At 40.8% G+C, this 19,381-nt stretch overlaps 1 protein-coding gene across 1 annotated transcript in view; it reads right to left on the bottom strand.

The window, feature by feature from the left end:
• The window catches only part of LOC311582807 (uncharacterized protein), a 353,760-nt gene that overhangs the window by 69,340 nt on the left and 265,039 nt on the right, over nucleotides 1-19,381 (bottom strand). Inside the window, exon 1 of the transcript XR_014774242.1 lies at nucleotides 18,071-18,199. The gene's annotated coding sequence lies outside the window, so the exon portion shown is untranslated. Of the gene's footprint in view, nucleotides 1-18,070 lie in introns of the transcript that reaches the window.

Here is a 19,381-nt window from a genome sequence, read left to right as displayed (position 1 = left end):
CTCCCCACTCGGGCTCCTTGGTATTAATAGTGCCGTCCTATAATGACTTCAGGCTCACGCAGGTGCATAAAAGGACAAACCGGAGCACACCGCTTCCAAGATTAATGAGCTCTGTCAATTTGCCCAGTGGACATCTGATCTCCAGCTTTACGTAACGACTAGTTTTACACTGGCCTCAGATTGTTGTTTCCTTTCCCCCTCAAAAACTTAGCTAGTAATTCGAACACATTCAACATGCATGCACCGACTCTAATTTTGCAATGAAATATGAGCCGAAAAGGTTCTTCATCTGAATATTAGCACAGCAAGTGGCTCATAATGGCAGGGTTCCTTTGGTCGTATTTTATGTGTAGTTGTTGCAATTAGTGATGTACAGGATTCGGAGCTATAGAAACCCTTCATTGTGAAATAATGAAAACCTAGCATCGCAATCATCTCCATTTCCTTACCTGGCCAGAGCTGAAAAGCAAATGACCGTGTGTGCTCTAATATGAATAACAGAGTTGTCTTAAAGCCTCCTGAAACACAGACGGCGTGAATGAGGAGGAGCCTTCTAGCCCACTGACTCCCTGCGTAAAAGCTCTTGCAATTCCCACACACCCCCACCCTGAAGGAAAATGCAGCATTGTCCCAGAAAACCTGGTCACCCAGACCTATACATTTATGTCAGAACAGGAATTGCCTATAAACTGAAATGAATATCAGGAAATTTGCTGTTCCTCCAAATTGATATTTTATAACCCAACTACTGTAAAACCTCATAATCTTTAAATTCACGAGGTCAATATACTAAATAGCTGTTTTATGGTGCTACCTAAAGCCTCTGATTTGTTTCTCGTGGGGACTGAGTCTTCATAGTTCATGGCTTTCCCTCAATTGCTCTTTCACTGAGTGAATGAATAAAAGTAGAGGGACATCAGACTCCAACACAGTACCCTGTCTTTACCTTTTTGCCTCCATTCAGAGCCACAAGCAGCCATTCATGGAGGCTTTTTCCAGACTACATTTATTGGAAACTGGATTCTGCTAATTAATTTCTGTATGAATGTCTTCTGATGTGATATTATCAGTCATTTCCAGTTTAAAACAAAGATAAAGAAAACAAAGAAAGAAATAAGGAAAAAGAAAAACTTAACAACTCACATAATTATATAATTTTCACAGTAATGGGTTTAAGCCTACTCTATTTCCCAGTTAAGTTTATCACTGATCTATATTCATTGGCAAGTCCTGTTTAATTTATTATTTCCCACAGCACGAAATGTGTCTGACCTGGAGAAACTGTTCCTTAGAAGATAGCAGTACCTGTGCTGTCTTAGGAAAATAAGTCTGTGTCTCAAAAACCATTCATTGCAAAAGTAGATCTATTTGAAGCTCATATCAAGCACAGATTTTTCAATATTGTTCTTTGATAATTCCATACAGATATATACTGAATTTTTGTCACCTTCACTCTCTCATCATCCTCTAACACTAAGATCATTCTTCTTCCCAACATCACATCCTTTTACATGTGTGTGTGTGTGTGTGTGTGTGTGTGTGTGTGTGTGTCATTGAGTTTCACTAAGGTTGTTTACATCAATATGAGTGGGGAGTAATTTACTGGAACACAGCAACTTATCAGTGGCTATAACACTTAAGAAAACGACACCCAAGGACAATCCATGCAGTAAACTTCAAACCTCTACCCAGATCTAGCCAATGGACAGGACATTCTCCACAGTTGAGTGGAGAGTGGGGTATGACTTTCACAGGAACTCTGGTGCCCTATTTTTGACCACATCCTCTGGATGGGGAGACCTGGTGGCACTCAGAGGAAGGATAGCAGGCTACCAAGAAGAGACTTGATACCCTATGAACATATACAGGGGGAGGAGGTCCCCCTCAGTCACAGTCATAGGGGAGGGGAGTAAGGGGAAAATGGGAGGGAGGGAGGAATGGGAGGATACAAGGGATAGGATAATAATTGAGATGTAATATGAATAAATTATATATATGTATATATATATATATGAAAAGAAAATGATACCCTGCCCCCAGCATCCATTAAGTATTTATAGTCCCTCAGAGAAGGGTGGAGCTCATGAGCTCCTCTCCTCTGCATGATGAAATGGTAACAGGCAATATGTTGTTCCTGTTGTATGTAGGTAACCATGGCTTCTGTGTGCTCCTAAGGGAGTGCAATGTCCAGGTGATGACCAGAAGCAACTGCTTTTGTGGCACACCTGCCATCGTCCAGCTCTTACATTCATTCTGCCCCCTCCTTAAGTGATGTTCCATAAGCCTTTGGTGGGAGGAGTAATGCAGATGTCCTGTTTAGAGCTAGTTGTGAGGTTGTGCATTTAGTGGTACTCGCTGGAGAAAGAAGCATCTCTGCCCGAGGCTGAATGCAGTATAAATCTGGAATGTAAACCTAAGTATTTAGAGGGCAATTTGATGCCATCAGACACAGATTCTGTACCCAACAGAGATGAGAGATATCTCACTGAAGTCAGAACCCCTTATAAGTTCAGGAATTGATGCCAATTCACCTCTACTATCAAGGATTTTAGTCTCCAGTTAGATCTTCCGCCAAATACCTAGCACCTTTGAATGAAGCCCTTGACAAGCCTTTCATATGGCTCCTCTAGATAAGAGTATCCTCCCTAAATGGAGGATTATTCATCCTGAAGACATAACTGTTAAAGCCTAACCTCAATGCCTAACCTCAGACCACTGTTCACAATGCCACAACAGCTATTAAAGCGAGAGCTGGTCTCGGTCACAACCCATCACATATAGGAGTCCATGTATATGTGTTTTTTTAAACATTTATCATCATTATATATGTATCTTATGTAGGGGAGTACACATGTCATATAGATTGTGAGGGCCCCAAGACAACTTTGTGGAGACAGTCCTCTGTTTCTACCTTTAGGTGGGCTCTGGGGATTGAATTCATGTCCTCGGGTTCACAAAGCAAGTGCTTTCACCCTCTAGGCCACCTCATCAATTGTGTACTTTTAAACTCAATACTTAAAAACATCTATTAACTCTTGGTCAAAGTAAGGTGATACTTTAAAGACCAATAGTTACTGGGTGTATTTTCAATTGATTCTAAGGAATGTATATCATCATCATCATCATCATCATCATCATCATCATCATCAATCGTCATCTGAAAAAAGTTATTCAATAGAGAGCTGTTTCCCTGCTCCTCAGACAGTGCAGGAAGAAGGGAAAACCTGGGTTCAATTTCAACGTATTCAAGGAGCACGGGGAGGGTGAAGACAGTTAAGAATAGTAAAATCACAACAAAATGTCCAGAATGGTTTCTTGAGGTGGGAGCTGTGTTAGCTGGAAGGGCAGCTGCCGGTGGCAGCCTTTCCCTCCAGTGCACTGCCTGCCTTGAACTGCACATCATGCTTGAATATGGAGGTGAGCCTGGGATCTACATCAACAGAGAGACGCTTCCTATGGATTCCATACCTACCCAAGGTAGCTCTCCCAAGAAAGTGATTACTTGTCTAACTCTGAAATAAACAGCCAAGAGAAACAAATGCCTTCTCCGTGTCTTGTGCTATGAACCAACCACAGAATTAGAAGTGCTTCTTCAGAACATTCAAGGGACAGAAGTGGGTAAACTCGTGAAGCAGGCCACATTTGAAAAGGAAGGAAAAAACAATAGAAATACTTTAAAGTGATTAAATTGTCAGCTTGGGAGGCAGAGGCAGACAGATCTCTCTGAATTCGAGGCCAGCCAGTCTACCTAGTGAGTTGCAGGACAGCCAAGGGTACATAGACTTTGTCTCAAAACAAAAAAGAACAAATTATCAACTTAATAATGGAAGATTGAATCTACAGTGGTTTAACCAGAGGATGTCTTCTTTTCCCTTACAAGAAAGCACCAGAGCTGGAGAATCCAGGTATAGCATTGCAGTAGCATGCTGCATGGGCGCAATGGCCCTCTCCTACCTCACTGGGGTGTGGACATAAATATACCATCTTATATAATGTGAAAGGAAGAAGTGAGGAAGACAGGGAAACAGGTCTGTACCAACTAACCCTGTCTCCTACGTAAACGTTTACCTATGGCCATGCTCTTAAACACTTATGTGTTTCTTGTGCAAAATGACACCAAGCTGTCATCTTCAACTAGCAAAGTATCCCAGGACATACATACACACACACACACACACACACACATATATATATTTAGCTGTGTACTTTGTAATCCAGAAAACGGAGTTGGGTGATGGCAATATGGAGGGAGTCTGTCAGTTCGCCATGTTCACATTAGTCATGACTGAGAGGACCCTCACACTGCCTTTGCTCAGTCCCACAATGATGATCTGCCAACTGCCATCTGGCTATAGGACGGGACTCTGGGTTACAACTACACAAACAACTCAGAGTAACTTACACATAAGAAGAAATTAAATAAGTTCACCTGACTTAAAGGGATAGGAAAAGTCACCTCCAGGTAATAACTAAATTTGGGAGCTTAGATACTGCCGCAGAATCAGTCCTTGGACATCTTTCCCTAAAGTAAGGTTTCTTTGGGTAACAAACAAAATGTCCACCGACCAGCTACATCATATAGACTTAGCATCACCTGTGTTGAGAGTGATGGTGCGTGGTACTGCCATCCTGGAGGTAACAACAGAGTGTCCTACCTTTAAGGAGCTTTCACATCTGGTAGAAAACCTTTAATTTTCTTCTGTAAACAAAGCTATGGGAAAGTGAGGAATCATACTCCAAATTAGATAACTTGAAAAGTTATTATTCATCTCCAATCTGTACAGGAAGCCATCTTTGACAGACCTTTGCTTCTAAGGCCTAAGAATATCACAATCCAAAGTGTATTCCAAAAGGCAGAAGTTGCTGCACATTCCATAGAAAAACGTGCCAGGCTACATAAGCTCTCAGAATCATGCAAGCTGTATTTGATTCTTATGCATTTAAAATGCTCGTCAGTGTGTTAAGGTTACCAGAAGGTCCTAAAACAATCTTGCTGATTTTACATAGTTTTTGTATAGTCTGGTACTTACCACTCAATCGTATATTTTGTTTTGTTATGTTGTTGTTTTGTTTTTATCTTTTTGGTTTTGTTTTGTTTTTTGTTTTTGTTTGCTTTTTTTCATTTTTACTTAAATGAAAGGAATGCAGCCCTACAGAGGCAGTTCTTGGATTTGTAACAAAAATTTCACAGGCAAGAAGGAGATGAGAATTATAATTTACATTTTAAAATGTGTTGTACAATCTGCTTTCATAAAGACACAGTTTCATGCTCATGGCATAATGCATGTCATAACTACAGCAGAGGTAAACGAAGATCAAAGCAGTGCAAGCGAGAGGCGGCGGCTCACTTGGTGTGTGGCGTGGTACTGTGAGAGTGAGTTATCTCGGTAGCGCTCTGTCTTCCACGAGGCTCCTAAGTGCATCTTGACAAGAGAGTGCTGAATACTTCTTGCTATTTACTGCACAAGTGTTTTTCAGCTCTTTAATTACACACTGAAGTTCCAGGAAATGAAGTCTCGTTCTCTGTACTATGCACCTAATACTGCAATGTCTCAGGTGAAACTACGTGTCTCTCTTTGTACTAAGATGTAGCCCGGTGGCTTGTACATTAATAGGTTCTGCGTACACATCTTGCTGACAGTAAGCACACGCCTTCAGCAGCAATTAAACTAGTCTAGCCACCATGCTTCTGTACACTTTCTGCTTCTTACATTCACTGTCACCAGCATGCAAGCCACTTCTGCCAAACAAATCTGTTCCGAGACTAATAAAGTGCTACCCAGCTCAAATCACACCTTCTCTGTGAGGTCACCCCCGATAATAATATTAGCTTGCATTTACTGGCCGTTTACCATGCTCTAGCGGATTTGCATATGATTTATTTAATTCTCCCACTTCTTAAAATCCAATGGAGTCAGTTTGATGTTCTTTTTTTTTTTTTTTTCTCTCTCCCTCATCTTATATAAATCCTAGCCATCACATCCGGGTGATCACTTCCCTTTTTTAAATTGAAAATTAAAGGTTTATTTTGGGCATTTTTTCCATGGCTACCCATTTCTATAGATGGGACAGGAGCTTTCCCACCTCCAGCCTCTGACACAGCACCCGTGCAGGTGTTTTGCAGCAGATTACAGATATAAAAGGTTACACAGTGCGTTGAACTAAGGCTGACTCTGTTGAGGGACAAAGTAGGTTGTTAAAACCAAGTAAATAGGATCTTACTGAGACACGCAGACCTTGAACATCATCATAATCTAAGCGCTCTATAAAGCGACCCATCGTCTGGATCAGATGGTCCCTAAATAAAGTCCATTATATAAAAAGAAAGAGGCAGGAATCCATTCACTGAAACTGATATTGTGCCTTTAAAAAGTGTTTGATTTGAGCATTTAAAATGCTGTGCTCTGCTGCTGGCTTAATTTTTATAAATGTTCTCTTGCTTACAGACCCTCTCAATAGCCACATCAGAGGGAAAAGACACAGGAGCGAGCTCCCCATTCAGGCGCTCAGCACACTCTGCTTGATTGGAATGGATATTGTACATAATAGGTCCCTACAGATGTTCCCTCCAGTGGGGCGCGTTGAATTTCATTTAAATGCCAAGACACAAAATCTAAAACAATGTGACTTTAACAAAAAATCTGATGAGGAATTTGATGAGAAAATGGCAAGAATTCCTGTGGCATTTGGGTAACAATTTCAAGCCTTCGTTTTAATAGAATAAACAGGATCATATTTCATTCAAATCTGGCAATGAGATGAGCTTTGGGTATTACATTGATATAAACCAATAAAGAATTTGCAAATTTGAAGCACTAATTAACAGACACGATATTAAATGAAAAAAGTTTGCTCCGGGGGCAAATATATTTTGAAGACTCTAAACTTTTATTAAAAGACATTTCTGAATTACTTCTTTTGTAGTTTACTCTTTTGCTAGATTTTTTTTTTTTTTACAAAATATGGGCGTATTGTGACATTTTCAAATGGATACTTTAAAGACAGCATCTGATATTCCCTTTTTACCTTTTGAAACAATACATCAATGTCAAAATGTTTTGAAATATGGAGAATATATCTAAAATGAGCCCAAGTTTAACAGAATGATCAGAACAGGCTTTAGTAAAGACATTCTGTGGGTGTTTCAAGTCCAGCAGGCTAGATGCAATCCATCTGACCCTTTTGAATATATCCTATAACAACCACTGCATCCATCTGCAAGGAGTAGCCCATTATGGCCTCTCCTGAGGGTGGAAGAACACGGAGGAGCTTAGGCAGCAGGGCAGACGGGAGGTGTTCCCAGTGCTGGACTCGGAAAGACCTTGAGATTTCCTGATGTCACCAGTCACTATGTACCGAGAGAACCTTCCCACATGCCCACTGTGCCTTCTTTTCCCTTAGAGGTCTCATTTCTCTTCCATAAAAATGGAGGTGTAGACAAAGAATGGGTGGAGAGGAGCACATGCGCTTTAACTGCAGTATAAGCAGTTGTACTTAAATAAATGATCTATTAATGTTTAGCTCTGCTTGGAATTTTGTGTTATTAGTTACAGGGGAAGGGCTCTCTGAAGCTTTGACTTGCTTCTCACAGTACAGTACAGAAAGGAAATTCTCTCTACCTAATTGCAATGCTGCACAGAGTCAGTTTCTTGAGACAATATCTAAGACATGCGTAGCCAAAGACATATGCTTCAGAAAATAGGAATGCCAGCCAGAATGTTAAACAAAACAAAACAAAACAAAACAAAACAAAATATATAAGACTGGCCTTCACCTAAGATAAGGTGAGCTGGATGTGTGTGTGTGTGTGTGTGTGTGTGTGTGTGTGTGTGTGTGTGTGTGTGTGCATGTGTGCCTCATCTTTCAGTGCTGGTGGTTTTTTCCCAATGGAGTTATTTTATCCTTACCCAAGTTATTTATTTAGCAAAAGGTGGTGGTGTTAGCATTACCTGAACCAACAATTCTGCAATCTGTGCCCCATGTAACAGGTTTTCGCAGAGAATTAATTTGACTATGGTATGACTGAACAACATGCTTTCTCTCTAAGAGGAAAGGAAGAAGGGACTGAGCACAGTATAAAGACCTCCGTGTGCATTTTGTTGTCACGAACATCCCATGAGTGACTGTATCTGTATTGCAAATGAGAAATATAAAGCCTAGATGTCAAATTATAAACCATAATATATCCAGATCTTAGAACCAACAAATAAAGAGGTGGCCAGCCTGTGCAAGCACCACAACTTTTCCTTTATTCTAGAAGTCTGGTAAAAATGCTTGAAAACTGATTTTATCAAGTTAGTTGAGCCGTCAAGAACAAACTTAACTTGTTTTCACTTAGGATAAATTCACATCTAGGTTTTGTATGAGGAAGAGAAGTCTGGTTTTCATGGAAACTGTGGAAGTGTTTTTAGAATAGGAAAAGAAACCCTGTGCTCAGCCACCCTCGGCCTGGAACACTGTCTCATGGGTTAGGTTATCCTCACTCTATTTCCCCAACCCCCTTGGGCATTCAGCTAACTTGTCATATTTCAAATGCCATTATTAGCTAAAAGAAGTGCTTTCTGAAAGAAAATGTAATGTAAATAAATGACCAACTAAATGGATTTTTCTCCAGTGCACTGGTCAGTTGTTGGGCAAAACTTAATGATCAACCAGCATGTTGGACCCTGTGTCCCTTCCTCCGCAGGTTTTGGTATCCCAACCTCACATGTGTTGTTGTCCTCAACACAACAAACTGAGCCATATATTTAAATGTGTGTGTGTGTGTGTGTGTGTGTGTGTGTGTGTGTGTGTACAAGGTGTGTACATGCTATAGTGTACCGGTGGCCATCAGAGGACACTTCAGGAGTCAGGTCTCTTCTGATGCCTTGTAAGATTTGGGGCTGGAACTCAGGCCGTGAGGCTGACACTCAAACAATTTTAGCCACGCTGTCATCTCAGCTGACTAAGATATTCTAAAAGCCTGAGTTGAAGTCTGCCAGTTACTGAACATGTTCATGCAAAATGATAATTCCAAAATTGGAGAAATAACCACAGGATTGGTTCAGGGATCCGCCAAACCCATTTTGAGATAGACATCAGTTATAGCTCTGTGTATTACTTCATCTAGAAATGCTTTGGACTGGTCGACTCCAGGGACATTTGAGGTCTCTTGAAATTTGTGTCAAAACAGAGGCAGTATCCAATACCCACAAGTGTGGTTAATTTATTTTACAATGCACAGAAATGCTGATCAAAATATAAGCACCAGGTCCTTTATGAGAACCTGGGAGATAACATAAAGTGTGCACAGTGGAGTGGGGTCCTTCATTTAAAAGGTCGCATCTACAAACTATCTTGGTCTGAGTGTTGAAAAATTGTCTCTTTGATTCTGCTTAGGCTCCTATCCATATGACTCGTAACCCTCTCATTTATGCAAATCAAGTAAGAATGCAACAGACTATCATCTATTGTTGTGGTCCAGTTTATAATGATCCAATGGGTTGGTCTTCTGAGTGAAGCATTGACTCTGCTTCCATTGAAGCAACCACATACATTTTGCAATCGGTGAGTAAATGATATCGCGTGGCACACTCACATCTCCAATGCAATAAGAGCATTACTACTGAGATATCTGGTCTACAATAAGAGTGACTAGGGACTCTTCAAGCATGCTGAAGGGAAGACAGGATTTCCTTCACAAATCTACTTTTCACACTGATAATAAAAGGGGTTTCCCCTCAGAGTCAGTGAACTCATCATACGCAAACACACTATGTGTGCATATACAATCGCAGCAGGACAAAGCAGAGGACCAAGCTGGGAAACGAAAATAAAACAGAAACCATAGGTAAGGTTTTTGAATCATTAAGTGTTATAATGTTTATGATACTAATTCCATCAAGTATAATCTTATGCTAAGATATTGGCTTTTCTGGGCCTTTGAATTTAGCCTTCCACATCTGAAACATCTCATAGCTTGTCACATTAATTTTTTCTATCTTCAAAGATGGTGACATAAACTGTCCATTTTCATGTACAGGGTAAGTACCTACAAATAAATGAGCCGTGGCTGACAGATGAAAGGCCCTGTTGTCTTTCTAGACTCTGGCATGAATCAAAGACAGAGGGGGAATTAAAGCCCAACACTGGTGGCATATATAGCCTTGAAAACAAATTGCACTCTATGTTTATAATATCATTTACTTTAAAATAGTTTAACGGGAACACACAAAAATAATTACAACATTTTACCCCAATAACCATCCTGGTGGTTCAGCTTTGCCATTTTCTTATACAGGGTATTGTGGGAATTTAGAATTTTAAAAAATTAAACTTGACTTTACAAAATATATATATTCTTTGAAATGTTCATGCATGGGGCTATAGATGACCTAAGTTTGATTCTGAGCACACACACTCCAGGTCAGAGTAACTTGTAACTCCAATTCCAAAGAATTCCATGCCTTCTTCTGGCTTCCATAGGCACCAGGCACAAACATGCATACAGATGTTGAGTGCGAAGAAGAAGAAGAAGAAGGAGGAAGAGGAGGAGGAGGAGGAGGACAAGAAGGAGGAAGAAAAGGAGGAAAGAGTAGAGAAAGAGAACAGAAAGAGAAAGGGAGAAGGGGGAAGAGAGAGAGAGAGAAGAAGAAGAAGAGGAGGAGGAGGAGGAGGAGGAGGAGGAGGAGGAAGAAGAAGAGAAGAAGAAGAAGAAGAAGAAGAAGAAGAAGAAGAAGAAGAAGAAGAAGAAGGGAAGGAAGGAAGGAAGGCAAGAAAAATGGGGGTGAGGGCAACAGACAAAAACCTGTTCTTCCATCCAGAACGCTGAGAACTGGAAGTGACTAATGGCCTGGTGATCTGTGTTATCTGTTGGGCCAGGCCATAGCAAGCTCCCACAACCAGAACCAGAGGTCGCTAGTGATCTAAAGGACCCTTGCAGCCAGGGCCTCCCCAGGCTCCCGGAACCAAGACTGGAGATACGTTATCTGTATACCCAGAGGCTTTTCCAATCTTCCACAACCAGGACCGGAGGTGAACAATACCTGAAATCATCTCTACACTATCTGTGTGACCAAGACCAGGCCAGAGCCTTTCCTAGGCCCTTAAGCTAGTACAGGTAACCTATCTCTAAAGCCCATCTTCTCAGAGGAAATGACAGGTACTCTGAGTCAAGTTTCAATGTAATTATGCTTCCTTCTGCACTGGGCATTTTATTATGCCAAGAAACCTTTTTGTTTTTTCCAAATTATGCTGAGCTTAAATTTGTTAGGAAAAATGGCCTGATATCAGACTCTTTAGAAGTCATGATCCAAGTTGATGTAGTCAATATGAACTGAGTTTTCCTTCTCATCTCTTTGCAGTTTGAGTCTCTCTCTACCTGAGATTTGTATAGACCGCCTCCCTCACACATCATACTTGGAGACAAAATACCAATACACATAAAATAGTAGTACTTAGAATAAACTTTCATACTTGTATTCAATATATATTGAATATATACAGCTTTACTCTGTCTTCACAACTGCACCCCAGAATGGCCCATCACATCTCCTTCACAATTTCATGTCCTTTTTAAATGATTGATTATTTAATTTTATAATCCAGAGTCCAGTTAGTGCTGCCCAAATGATCTTGAGGAACCCACTAGTGGCCACTGCTCTGGAGATAAATAGTTCTCCTTCCTTCAGCAGCCATCAACTGCCCATCTGCCCATATCTTCTCAGCCACATATGGGGTCTCGGGAGCCCACCCCACCCCATGCTGTAACTGTTAACTGGCTTCATCTTGTGCAGATCTTGTGTAGGTCACCACAGCGGCTGTGAGTTTGTGCCTGCAATAGCCATGTCATGTCAAGTGACAACATTGCACAGCGCTCCTCCCCACCCTCTGGTTCCTACACTCTTTATAGACCCTCTTCAAAAATCACACACACACACACACACACACACACACACACACACACACACACACACACACACTACAGAGCTGTAGGGAAAACTGGAACTGGAAGAAGAAAGGAAAACCTGTGCTTTTCTCATCACAGATTCTGCTCTTTGTATGTGGCTCTGTGGTTGTATAGGACACATTATAGTCTGGTAGGGTGCATCTCTTCATACTAGTCAAACCTCTCCAGGGAAACTATGCCAATAAAATCAGCCAGAGGCACATAGACACATGTACATATATATATATATATATATATATATATATATATATATATATATATATGGAATACTTGTACATTCTATATGTTCCTAGATAAAGAGAGACTTATTTTAGGAATTGGCTCACATAGATACAAGCTAAGAAGCCCTATGGAGTAACAGCTGTTAGACAGATGCTGAGCAAATCCGGTGATATGACTCAGTTCCCGGCCAAAGGCCAGAGGAGCAGAAAAGAATTTAACACCCCATCAGTATAAGGCTGGGAGTTTGGAAACCAGGAGCACCAGAGTCCAAGGGTAGAACAAGACAGATGTCATGGTGAAAGATAAGCGTTTGCCTTGCCTCCACTACGGTTCAGTTCAGCCTTAAGCAGATTGGGCTTTAGAGCACATTGATGGGGCTGCGATGTGTTCAGTCTAGTGACTCAAAGGTTAATCTCTTCTCAAAACACCCTCAAGAACCTCCCAGGAGTAAAACTTTATTAGATAACTGCGCAGCCCTCGGCCCATCTCATTAGCACACAAAATCAACCACCGTGCCCCCTTTGCTGTTAGTTTCTTAAAGGGTTTAGTTAATTTGCTTTTCCATATGAGTTCTGATTGATGTCTTATTTTCTAGTCATGGGTACCCAAAGGCACGCCAGTGAGCTCTCTTACAGCCACAGCTGCCAATCGTCTTGATTGTATTCCCCCAAAGGAAAATGTTTAGTAGCTCCCCAGTGAACATGGCTTGATGGACATTTTCCAGAGGACAGACTCCATCAATGAAAGAAGTTGTCTCCTCTTCTTCCTGTTTTCTCAGCACATATAGAGAACATACTGTGTAATTACTGCTGCTCTGGGAGCTGAAGATCCATCAATGAACATCACATCAATACTCAAAGCTTTAAAAGCCCAAGAAACAAATAATATGAGAAATTAACCGACAATAGCATGTACAAAACCAAGATGCTAAATTAACAGTAATTCTGAATTCTTCCCTGGAGACCAACCCTCCTTTAAGAACAATCTTAGCGTATTGAGAAAAGTCACCGAGGGTTGCAGGCAAAGGGGAAGCTGGTCTTGTGTGTGTGTGGAATGGTAGCCCTGGTCTGGGACAGGAAGCAGGTGGGGAGGACTAGAGGGAGAGAGGATAAAGAAAGGACGTCCATGAGCTCCCTACTTTGGTCTCTTCTCCACTTTTGCTCTTATCCACACTTCCTACTCCCTCCCTGCTGGACTCGGGCTGCTCCTCTGCAGGTACTCGGAAGTTAAATTATAGCAAGTTAAGTCCAGAGTTTGTGAATCTGAGAGAAGCAGGAGGTAACTAGCTAGTGTGGCTAACCTCAGCCACGTGGCTTCTCAGTTTGTTCCTTTCAAGTCCTCAAGAGTAAAGAAGTAAGCATTTCCCTAGTATGAAGGTCTGAAGTAAGGACTCAGCTATTAGACTATAGTTTCTCAATGCCTGGTCTCTTTACCTTAGATATCTCTCTCTTTCACAGATATATACATTCCCACATACATGAAGATATATGTACCTGACGACATTCGACACTGACAAGGATCTGTTTGTATCCGACCAATCACATCACTGGCACTTCTGGGGGGGAAATAAACTAGTGGGGACAGGCAACAAGACAGCACAACTATTTCAGTGTACTTCCCTTCAGATACCATTACAAACATTAGAATAGATTAAGAGTTCAGAACTGAAAAGCGTGTTAAAATAAGCAAAGGAAGAGGTCAGTAATCCAGAACAGAGCATTCCAAAGGAGGCAAGAGGGGAACAGTGTTGATTTTGAATAAGGTGCCCAAGGATGACTTCATTAGAAAAGTAACCAAAAGAAATGGGGGTGGGGGTGTCCTCTGGGAGAAGAACAAAGCAGTGTGGGTTGGTGACAGTCACATGCTGAGCAGAATACAAGACAGTGAAGATGTCGGATGTGAGGTTCAGAGGAAAAGGGCACCCTAGAATTTCAGAGATGTCACGGACCTATTGTTGGAGTATGTTTTTCCTTAGAGGGGTAAGGAAAGCTACTGTAAATTTCCACGATAAGAAGTGCCACGGTCTAATGTCTGTTCACAGTGTGACTCGGTTATTAATTGAATAATGGAGAGTAACACTGACAGCAGCATTAGGTCAGGTTAAATGGTGACGACGGGGCTGTAGCAACAGCAATAGAAGTACGGAGAAATAGCCATTTCCCAAGGGGAATGGAGGAGAAAAGTGGACACTCCTGGAGCTAGGGAAGACCAAGAGAGAAGTAGGCTCAGAACACCAGGAACAAGTATTGTCAGCCTGTTAGCCATTAAAAATATTGTAAGCCATTCAAATGTAGCTGCCATTTAGGTTGGGGACCTAGAAATTCCATTGTTCAGAGGAAATATCCAAACTAGATCATGAAAGTTCTGGGATAAAATAGCACACTATCACGACATATCACCTTAATTACTTAATCATACCAATGGGAGATAGGTCAATATGGATATACATACACACAATACATACATTGATATGCCAAAGATCTTTGGATTTTGTTCTTATTGTGGTGAGAAAGCATTAGTGGCCCTTTACCAAAAGAATAACTAAGTGCAATTAACACAGTAAGGAGATTAACAGGAGCAGAATAAGTTACAGGGCTGTTGTAGTAACCCATGTAAGACTGATGATAGGGTGGACTTGAATGATTTTGCTGAAGATGAACGAAATATGATGAATGTATTTTAGGGAATCTGATTGGTGAGTGTGGGTGGGTGTGTCCACATGAAGTTAAAAAAAAAAGTTGTTCCTATTATGACTTTGTAAAAGTCAAGATAATATGTGGGAGTAGAAGAAAAGCCTCACCAGACATATAATATCTTTATCTATTCTTATTGTAACCATAGGTTAGATGGATAACATTAAAATTGTTTTAATGTCAGTAGGATTATCCATAAATCCTCCAATGTTTTATGATTCTCCAGGTACGTTTGCATTATTGGCAGGTATGCATAATAACTTCCAAAATAGTTCTTGACTTTTTAAATTAAAATCTTCCATTTTAATTACAAAGTAGATAGTGTTTGCAAGCAAGTGGATCCAGCTACCAACCCCAGGCCAAAGATGCCCCACCTTGTGGAGAATGGCGGAGGATAATAATGTCAACAATTGGAACTGGGAACACACAGACCTCAAATAATAGCATCAACTATGGGCTCAAAGTCTCTAAGAAGGACTGAACACAGAGCATCAGGTTAGAGAAAAGGCAGAGCAAGGCCAGAGAGTATAATGTATTTTGGTCTCCCAGAGGGATAGGGTACATTTTCATTTGTGTGGGGAGAGCAGAGAAAGAGTTTTTCTCTGGGTACCCCCAAAAGGCTTTAGGATACATTTAGGCCCTACTGGAGTATTGACTTTGCACCCAGGAAAAGACAAGGTTTCTCTTTACAAGGAAAGATCATTTGTAACTGAGCAGTAGTATCATTCATTCTGTGTAGGAATGTTCCAGGCCTGCGGGGCTGGTTAGCAACGCATGATGGGGTGAAAGGTGACACGATTGTTAATTCTTTCATCCTATCTCAGTGATATCTCCAATGATTCTAACTGCTCCTTTCTCCCATACTTGCTTACCCACATCAGAGAGCCATGCATGTTAAAATGTTTGACTTTCTGCATTTTGATAGTTTTCTTGATTGTCTTAAATAGATAGAGCCTGTTGAATAAGGGTAATTGTATTCTTTAATCATCTTTTCCTATTGTTAGGTTAGTAGTATTGTAAGTGAGGTACTCTCGGTTAATAAGTTCCTAATAAAATATATTTGTTAAGAAAATTGAGCCTACAGCTGACTTGTCAGGTACGTGGTTCTCAACTTGTGGTCTATATCCTGCTGGTGAGGCTCCAAATTTGTACAAGTTGAACTTTGGGTCTTTGTAGTAATATAGAAACTTGCAAGACCATAATTGTGTTAGTTAAATAATGAAACCATAAGGATATCAGTTGGGTCATCCAGTCTTTAGCCAGCAGGCCCAAAGCATCTGACAGACTGCTCTGAAGCAGGAATCCTGAAGGACTGGCCCACCTAATCTCTGCAAGGCTGGGCAGCCAGTTTCTCAGTATCAGGCTTGATCATAGTGGATGGTCATTCTGTCATCAGCAGTAGAGATGAGCAAAGTTCCTCAGACCAATGGCTATCTGCCACTATCTCCTACATGATTAGACTCGGGGTGCTGGCAGGAGCAGATGTGTCTCTCTGTCAGTGACCCATTATTTCTAATACTCAAAGGAGAAATAATTCAGATATATTTTCTACAGCCATTTCTTTGGAGACTTCATATCTAAGAAATTTTCAAATATTTCACACATCCAATGAAACTACTATGCTGCATTTCTCTCCTTGAATTCACGGTGTGTTCCATGCCAACTTAGTGAAGCACCAAAATTATGCATAAAGCATTTGGTGCCAGCCAGGATAAAAGGCGAATATTACTTATTTAATATGTAGCCTTGGACAAGTCTCTTAGTTTCTCTAGATCAGAAGGGGACAATAACAACATCCATTTCAAGTCCAATGCCAAGCCCATTTGGTCCTTTGGGCAAATGAGAAAAAAACTATTCTTTTTCAAAGCACTTTACTGTTTACCAGAAGAAAAAAATACCTACCATGTTCCCTACAGTTTATGTAGGGCACAGCTTGCAAAACCACCTGTGGTGACCACTCCTTCATAAATAAATAAGGTCAACATTGCTATTTAATGCATTTGAAATGCTTTTACTAAAGTTCTACTGCTGCTGCTGCTGCTACTACTACTACTATCTACCCAAATTGACCTATGAGCCATTGAAACAAACTTTTTATCATGGATATTGTCATCTCCAGTATATGGATAGGGTATGTTTATAGTCCTATGTCTGTATGGTCCTATGTGTGAATGGTCCTGTACATGCATGATCATGAATGTATGTGGTAATGTATGTGAAAGTGCACGCTTGCATATGCAGGTAGAGATCACAGAGTTCTTCAGGAACCATCCATCTGTTTTTTGAGATAAGATCTCTTACTGGGACCCAGGGTTCACAGACAAGGCGGCATTGGTTGGCCAAGGAGCAACAGGAACTCACATAGCTCCACCTCCCCAGTACTGGATTACTGGCATAGACAGTCATGTTTGTCTCTTTACATAAGTGCTGGGAACCATGTCCTCACTGAACCCAGATTCTCAAGCCTGTATACCAAGCACTTCATGTCTGAGGTTTCTCCTAACCCCCTTGTTGTTTTCCACTTTGTTAGCTACGAGGAAACACCAGAAGAATTAAAAATAGTTTCCTAAATACATTTCAGTATTTTGGAGTCTGGTGAAATTTTTAGGCAGCCCCAAATTTTTACTTTGTCCAGGTACACTTCCTAGTACAGTGTCTCTCTATCCTTGTGGGTGTCTTTTTATGTTTTCTACAGTAGTGGGAAGCAAGCACATGGCCACGGTAAAGCATATTTGTGGTTCAAATCTGGACCATGGTTTCCAGGAAAAACTATTACAAAAGAAGCACCGAAGGGAGACAATATATTAGGTTCCCTGTTTAATTGAAATTAAAATTTCCCTGAAAGTTAAAAAAAAAAAATCTATGTTCTTGGTCCCTTTGGTTTGGTTTTGTTGATTTGATTTGTCAAGTAGTGGAAGGCCGTTATGGATTTGGGGCAGGCTACAAAACCATTTCATTGTTCAGACAGATTGGGTTTATAGATCAATATTGTTTGCATACAGATATGTTAAAGAAACCTCAGTTTGGCCCGTGAGCTCCAACAGCATTGTCACATGCTAGTCTAAAGTGCCTTTGCTCATGCTAAGTGCGGGAAAAGGGCAAGTTCACAAATGGGAAGGAGATGAGGTCTATAATTAAGCCAAAGTGAAGGCTCTGACAGACAAGATGCAGAGAATAAGAATGAAAGCCATTCCAGGCATCTACTTGCTTTCTGGGTCTAGCTCTTCTCTCCCTGATGAGCTGGCCTGACCACAGCTGGGCTTTACATGCCTGTAATTAGCACCGCAGAAACTCATAGGAGGGCTCAGCTTTTCATCTTCCATTGTTTGAGTGTTGGGCAGACGGATTCTAAATGTCAGAATTCAGAATGCTGTTTCTGTCACAAAGTGGCCCATGAGTTCCTGAGAGCTGGATCAGAAACTTTTCAAAAATCACTGAATTTCACATTAGATAGACACTCTATATACAGCGACAAAACAAAAAACAAGCAAACAAACAAAAAGCCAAAACACCGTTTTCAGTGTTCTTACATGCGAGAAATAAGTGGAAAAAGCAGTATTTTTGTTTGGTTGGTTGGATTTTGGTTTTGTTGTTTTTGTTTTACAGTTTGTTTGTGTTTTTGTTTTTGTTTTTGTTTTTGTTTTTCAGTGGCCTTGAGGGAAGCACTGGCCTAAAACTATTTGCAAATGACACTCCTCTGTGGTCTCATTTCATTGAAAGAGGGACCTAGCCTTAAAAATTCAGCAAGAAAGTTGGAGGGGATGGTGGAACTAAAGTGTGACTTTGGGGGAGTTTTCTAATGTCTTGCTGTTAATTTTCTTGCCTACTTACAGGTGTCCAGACCCTCTTTGTCAGAAAATAAGGTAAGAAAAGAGCTTTCAGGTTCTTGTTATGTCACTTGTAAACTCGTGAGACCACTAGGTACTGTGTTTTATGGCCCCAAAAATCTACTGGTTAGCCTGACACCAAACGTTCTATATAGTCCTAAATACCATAGTATGAGACAGCAGTGCCCAAACTTAACCTCTCCATGTTTTTCCCTTCTGTGAGTGTCCCAAACCCAGATGCAAACAAGAGGAACAGCTTACATCTGACAGAGGACCAGTGCTGCTTCTGTTACCTGAAAGCTGACAGAACTTGGACACCACATACTTCCAGCCACCTTGCTTCTTCATAGATTAATATTGAAATGTATAAAACAGTATTTTTTTTTGGAATATAGTAACCATCATAGTCTGAGTGAGCAACAGTTACAAAAATATTAGAAATAGAGTGGATTATTGTGAAGGTTTGAGAAGTCCAAGATCGACGTACAAACAGATTCATTGTCTGAGGAAGACTTCAAGATGATGCCTTCTGACTGGGAACTCATATGGTAAAAGAACCAAAAAGCTTCCCGGGACCTATTTCCTGGGGGCATTAATCTCACTGCTGAGAGATTGACCTTTCATGACCCAATCACTTCTCCACAGCTCCACATTGTATTGCTACCACTTGGGAGGCATGCCAGCATGGATTT

The sequence above is a fragment of the Acomys minous genome (genome assembly GCF_964271855.1).
Source record: "Acomys minous genome assembly, chromosome: 14".
NCBI lineage: Eukaryota > Metazoa > Chordata > Mammalia > Rodentia > Muridae > Acomys > Acomys minous.
The sequence above is the reverse complement of the archived record's forward strand: the minus strand, read 5'-3'. Positions and strand labels throughout refer to the sequence as shown.